At 35.2% G+C, this 5,782-nt stretch overlaps 1 long non-coding RNA gene across 1 annotated transcript; it reads right to left on the bottom strand.

The window, feature by feature from the left end:
• Nucleotides 1–957: 957 nt before the first annotated feature.
• Nucleotides 958–5,782, bottom strand: LOC141623951 (uncharacterized). The gene is made up of 5 exons (XR_012533743.1): nucleotides 5,545–5,782; nucleotides 5,271–5,401; nucleotides 4,161–4,236; nucleotides 3,734–3,858; nucleotides 958–1,307 (listed from the first exon to the last, which is right to left on the bottom strand). It is a non-coding gene; the product is annotated as an uncharacterized LOC141623951 (long non-coding RNA).

The following is a 5,782-nucleotide window of genomic DNA, read 5'->3' on the forward strand; positions in this document are numbered from 1 at the left end:
ATTTTATATCAAAAATTTGAAAAATATATCTGTAGTTTTTTTTACACAAATTAGCACTAAAAGAAATACTGTGTTAAATTCAGCAAGGAATTGTCGGCTCATAAAAAGTGTTCCCTACCCACAAATGAAAAAGTTCAATCTGCTGCTATTTTCCTTGTTTAGGCGCATTCCTTTGGGCTTTGTTTTTGGTACATACTAGCAGGAAAGGCGCGGCTACGCCCGCGGCATCCAACTCTTTTTAGTGAAGATAAATTGCAACAAAAGAGCAAGAGTTATATATCTCCGCAATAACATTTTAATTAAGAGAATATGGTTTAAAGCTAATTTCTATATCAAGTTCTCATTTTGCCAAGCTCTCATTGATATAGCAACGACTTCTCATTACATCATACATATTTTTAAGACTTCGTCATAAATAACTTAAATATCAAGAGCTGAAAGTTGGAGGGGAAAGACTAAAGAGAGCTGATTTATTGTGGGAACTTATTAGGGAATACTATCCCATATGGAGTCATATAGGATCTTATTAAGATATTATGAGATAAGCATATGACTCCATATGGGATAGTATTCCCTAATAGAACTTAAATACGAAGTTCGTCAATGGAGGGAAATGTGCTCAATGGTGGAGAAAAGTAATGAAACAGTTGTGAAAATGGTGAGTGACAACTCTAGCATCCTAATCACACTTCCACTTGAGTCTTATAGATTTAATTGACGGCAAAATTAAATGGGCTACATTTAAGAGTAAATATAAATATAAAAGTTCAAGGGGTATTATTGGGGATTCAGAAAAGGGAGAGGCATAACTAAAAATAATTGAATAAGAAAGGGTACTAATAAGAATACCCAAAATTATTTTTTGTCCTGTTTACAGAATTTCAGCATGCAATATATGCATATACCTTATTGACTGTCGTAGTTTAGCAGAATTCTTGTAGAGTAGACGAACAGTAGTAGAAGTAGTGCAAATAGATTACAAAATTCAAATGGCCATAGCTCTAGTTTTTATATGCGAGGAAATGTTAAAAAAAAAAAGTCATTCATAGTTTGAGGACTGCAGAGGGCCAATATATATACAACGGTTTCAAAAGCAGAAGCAATATTTTTGAAGCAACAATTTTGCGAAGTTGCAAAAGCGACCAAAGTTGACGATGGAGACTGAATGAAAGTAATAAGCAATTACTCACTTGCTCTCCAGTCTCCATCGTCGTCATCCTTTATATCCGCAAAGCATCTCCCTCTGAACAGCCTCCCTCATGAACCATGATATAACATGTTGAATAATCTTGTCTCAAATGGTAGAGCTGCATAAAAAATCACATCATCATAAGAAAGAAAAACATGCATGTATGAACTAATAGGCAATGAGTACGTAATAAGGCAATATAAAAGTATGGGAACCAGAAGGAATCGTAGGTTAGTCCTACCCTAGAAGATCAACCTAGTTTTCTTAAAAAAAAAAAAAAAAAAAAAAAAAAAAAAACACTTATACAGCCTACTCACCTACATTTTACAATCTTAGTAATAGGTTTGTCATTCTTAACTCATTTTTTAAGCTTTTTTAGTCAAGCACACATAAAGCCATTCGATCTGCGCTCCACAAAGTAACAAAACAGTATGATAAACGACAAAGTAAATGTAGGTACTAAAAATTATAGATCAAAGTGATAAGATGGTTACCCTATTGCCTTCTCTAGTATCGGTTCATCAATCTTAATATAAAAAAAGCATCGCTTCTATTGATTGGTGCATGAAAGATCGGAAGCGTAAACAAATAGGCAAAACAACCGCAAATTCTGCGTGTGTGAAACCAAGTAATGCACAAGAGTTGCCTAGCCGTTAATATAGATGTGGTTAAGGTCTAGAGGCACACTGAATATATTCCGACTTCCGACCTCCCAAATTCTGCAGATATCGCTAATCTAAATTCAATGCTACGTCCCACAGATATAGGCATTAACAATCATATAGCATGTCTACAAAATCGTAACATATAAACGAAGCAAAAAGCGAAATTATCAAGAGACAACATTGATGACCCCATCAAACATGCTAGGTTCCACGGGTAAAGAGAAGGTGTCCATGAGACCGATTGGTTTTCTGTTAATCGAAAAAATTGAGTCATCTGGAAAATATGTGTCGGCAAAAACAACTACTCAATCCAAAATCATTGCTGCTAAGATTATGCTCAAATTCGTACTACTGAGAGAAATATCATTGTTATTCACCATAAATCCCTCTCTTAAAGCAAAGGAACACATCTCTTAGTGAATTTCTATGTTGGCAAACTTAATTTAATTGAATCTGACTCAAAAGCAACGTATTTGAACAACAAAAAAAGTTTTTCTTTGTTGGGTTTCCTCCCAAGTTTTGGCGGCTACTACATTTTTACATCCACCCTCAATGGAAACACAAATTCTCATTTGTGACGGTACATATCCGTCACTCTGGAGTGACGGATACCATTTTACCTCACAAAGTACCAACTTTTTCTCTCTCTGCAACACTATTCATGTGGTCCCATTTCTCCACTAACCCATTTTGTTACCATTTTAACTCACAAAATACTATGACCTTCAAACCTTTTGAAAGAGCATATGCAACTTTTTCTCCAACGAACTTCAAGGAAACAAAGAATAGGAGTAGAAAGGACAATTCAAAATCACATTTAAAAAAATTTCAAAATTTCAAATGTAATATAACATGCACGGGCAATGATAATGAACCAAGTTGAGATGAAATGCTACCTCATTAGATCCATTTAGCAAAGCTCTCCTTTCAGAATGACCAAGGATGACCCATGGAATGCTCAAATCAGAAAGCATCTCCGCATGCGTTTATATAAATGTCCATTTACGTAAGAAAGCTTGTTAATTTCAAATAATAAACTAAAAAAACCAATCTGTAGAATCTTCATCAGATTATATTCTTACAAAAAATTAACAACTTCAGAGGTAAGTTTGCCAATCATAGAGAAACCATCGCACATTAATCGTTCTTCAACTAATGTTTTGCAGGAGCTCCAGTAAGCTCAGTACATCTATACACCCTCAGAAGTTCTATGGCAGAGAGCCTTTACACTAAGGAGAAAATTGGGGGTCATCCATCCTTCATAAATAAAAACATCCACAAGTTGGAAGATTTGGAAGAAGTCTATTCCCTACTTCGACTACATATCCTTACAGAATTACTTCTCTTCCTCCCCTCCCCTTTCCTCCTCCAAGGCTCCAAAGCTATATAAGTAGAGAAATTTCACTCTCTCCTTCCAGTCCCTGCCTCACCATTCTCTCATCTTCCCTACCCTCCTCCACATTAGAATGCAAACAAAGTGTAAAATGTGACTCAAAAGTCGAGTCTCCATTAAACTTCCATGAAAACGCCTAGTTTTGTTCCAGTTTTAGTCCATGTCCCTTCTTAAATGTTGCAACGCATTTAAAACGTATTGAGAACCAATAAACAGAACAATGAATACCAAGTCTTAGTGGAATATCCATAAGTGTGAAATGAAGTTCTCAAAGATTGAAGGAGGCAAAGATATGTGAAATTATCATGATATAAGCAGATAAGCGGATGCATTTGCAACACAAACAATAGACCCAGCCAAAATTCACCACTTCACAAACGATATACCATTTCATTAGCAGCAAGTCAAGAAGCCAAAACATGTTAGCTGGAGATAATACTCTTTTCAAGCAAAAACAAAACTCAAAAGCAAGGAGCCTCTACATACCTGACCTCACCGGTGAAGGACCACCTTTCTTAACCCAAAGCAATTTTGAGCAGCAACCTGAATTTCAGGCCTCAACTCGCTTTTCACCGAAGTAAGGAATACATATGGTGGGCTGACCATAACCTCTGCATTCCAAAAACAACAATTTAAGCCAACTCAAATATTTCAACATTAACATTAACACACTTGACTCATTTCATTTATTTTTCGCCCTTTAATTTGGTAATCTACTTTGACTCGCAATTTTTTATTATATACGGTTGAACGTTAAGTGTGAATTGATACATCAAAGGGTGCGGTTGATGCTCATAATAAGTTATAAGACCATATAAATCAGATGGAGCTAGTGTAAACTACAAATCAAGTCTCTAAGAAAGCATTAACATTCACATTATCACTGACATAGTAACACCTTGGATGAACTTACCAACAACATCGGTTGATACAATTTTCCCAAGATTGAGAGTCTCAACTATCTTCTTCACCTCTCCGGTTGTACCATTCTACATACAAATCATTCCAACATTTAGCTAAGGAAGATAATAAACATATACTTAAGAGAGTAAAATGCCTTTCTTTCTTTTTCCCAAGGGGATAATAAGGGTGTCCAATCATTTCACGGCATGTTAAATCTCATCTTACAATATTTAGATGACTACATGCAAATCATTCAAAAACATACGACTTTTCGTCACTTTCTCTAATCGCTTTATGCCATTAATTTGTCTCCTCCTAAAGATTTCCAATCTCCTCACTCCAATCATGTTAGCCATTTTTTTCGGTGTTGCCTGTTGCTACTGCTATCACTAATTGTGAATTTAGAAAATCAAACTATACACATAAATCCTCAAAGTTAAACCAATATTATCACTGTCTAATCAACATCAACCTAAACCACACTGCTCACTAAAAAAAAAGGAAAATCCATATCTCGATAGTTCCAATACGCATTACTACGATACGATTTTGGCATACACAAGTACTTGTGTAAAGCGGCCTCACACATATTGTAAAACGGATCTTTTTAGTAACTACGAGCTAATTTTAGCATTTACGGGTCGTTTTTAATGCGATTTGTTGAACAATTGAACCGAATATTAATGTAAAACCGTCTTATATACTCGATAGTATGATGATGCAACAAATCTGTAGAGTACATACGAATCTAGATCCAACAAAATTGGGTAAAAATCACATAAAAACGAAAATATATAGAAATAATAAACTCAAACAAAGAAACAAATGTGGATGAAATTAAATGGTAAATTCAGTACCAAAATAAATACTACCTCGTCTCAATCGATTGTTTACGTACGATTAAAATACTCCTCACAAATGACTAAAAATGTAAAGAACCTAGGATGAGGAGGAATTGCACAACGAAAAAGTTGGACACACCATAGTCGGTGAGATAACACCGTCACTTCTCTTTGACAATTAATCAAACATTTGGTGTTCAATATAAGAAAAAGTTCACTTTCAGGAATACAATAGAAAGACGATTATGTTAAAAGGTAGATAAGCATAATTAATTTACCTCCATTCTAGAATGGACCAAAAAATCTAACAAAATTTATGAGTCATCGACTGATTGTAGCCGTAGCCGAGTCATGAATGCAACCTGAACGCAGAGACGCAGTCCTTACTGCAACAGACTTGTGAGCACAGCTACACCATAATTAACAAAACGAAAAATGAATCAGAGGTACGGAATTGGAGTAGGCAAAAATTTAACTTGTAAGAAAAAATGAATCTGTGACGAAATAGCCCAAAAATCGGATTTGGTTAAAGAGAAAAGAGAAGATTCATACCGTAAATCAACAAATAAGATAAAAGAAACAAAATTGGTGTTGAGAAGGAAGGAAGAGGGAAAAAAATGGAAGAGAAATGGAAAAGCAAGTTGGAAAAAGAAGGTAATTTCCATCGAGGGTGGATGTAAAAATGTAGTAGCCGCCAAAACTTGGAGGAAACCAACAAAGAAAGAAAGAAAGAATGGCTTTACTGTAAATATAGGTACAGTCAAAGGGTATAAGCCGCGCCAAAATATCG

The sequence above is a fragment of the Silene latifolia genome, chromosome X, assembly GCF_048544455.1.
Source record: "Silene latifolia isolate original U9 population chromosome X, ASM4854445v1, whole genome shotgun sequence".
Classification (NCBI taxonomy): Eukaryota; Viridiplantae; Streptophyta; class Magnoliopsida; order Caryophyllales; family Caryophyllaceae; genus Silene; species Silene latifolia.